Source organism: Trichechus manatus, unplaced genomic scaffold, assembly GCF_000243295.1.
Source record: "Trichechus manatus latirostris isolate Lorelei unplaced genomic scaffold, TriManLat1.0 scaffold00077, whole genome shotgun sequence".
Taxonomy (NCBI): Eukaryota; Metazoa; Chordata; class Mammalia; order Sirenia; family Trichechidae; genus Trichechus; species Trichechus manatus.
Window position 1 is genome coordinate 2,283,143 of NW_004444013.1, and position 1,102 is coordinate 2,284,244.

A 1,102-nucleotide genomic window follows, 5' to 3' on the forward strand; every position below is an offset into this window, starting at 1 on the left:
TAGCGGCCTAATCCAGAGCCATAGACTGTTCTTTACCGTACAGTCAGGCAAGGGGGCAGCCATTAGTCTACTAACAGCAAGGCCCACACACGCAGCACCAGGCAGAGGCTGGGGCCATCGAGGGTGGGCTTTCGGGTAGCTGGCGGTCACAGAAACGGCTTCCTGTGAGCATCTGCCTCCATGGGCCTCTCAGCCTGACCTGTGGGCCACTCTGGTACCGGCTCAGCCATGGGCCCCCTCCATCCTCCCCACCCCTTTCCCCTCTTCAAAGTGGAATTGTTGAAGTGTGGCGAGTCCGTACTTGGGACAATAAAGCTTGTGACTGAGGTCTGGGACCTCTGCTGCGGCTGTTTGCTTCTCTCTGCACGCACCTCGGGCTCCCTGGTGCCAGGAGCTGGTTCCAGATTGGCCACTGGTAGGTTACCAGCTATTTGCTACTCTTTGTGAATGGTTGATGAGGGCCTCAGCGGGCCTGCAGTTGAAGCCCTGGGGCTGAGCCATCAGAGGAGAAAAACCCAAGCAGGCAGAGCAGGTCAGCTGAGAGGGGCAAGGAGCTGGGCTGGAGGAGCCTGGCCTTGCTTCCTGTTTGTATTTGAATCTGTTAGAGGCATAATTTCAAGCAGCCGGCAAGGTAAAAGCTAAAAGCCAGGTCTAGGTTTTCTGACAAAAAATCTCAATGAACAAAATAGCGATGGATCAACTAACACAAGTTTGATGGGTTTGTTTACAGTGTAAGGGAGAAAATTCTGTTTCCTACACCAAGCTTTCTGTAGGTCAAGTGAACAGCACAAAAGGTTTTGCAAGCTTTGTGGTCATCAACAGTTGCCATTGAGTCGATTCTGACTCATGGCGACCGCGTGCATTTCATAGTAGAACTGTGCTCCATAGAGTTTTCAATGGCTGATTTTTTGGAAGTAGATCACCAAGCCTTCTGAGGCGCCTCTGGGAGGGCTCCAACCTCCAACCTTTTGGTTAGCTGTCGAGCATCTTAACTGTTGCAAATCCTAAAGGTTAACACATTAGGCTGCTAACCAAAAGGTTGGCCATTCAAGTCTACCCAGAGGTGCCTCAGAAGAAAGGCCTGGTGATCTACTTCTGAAAA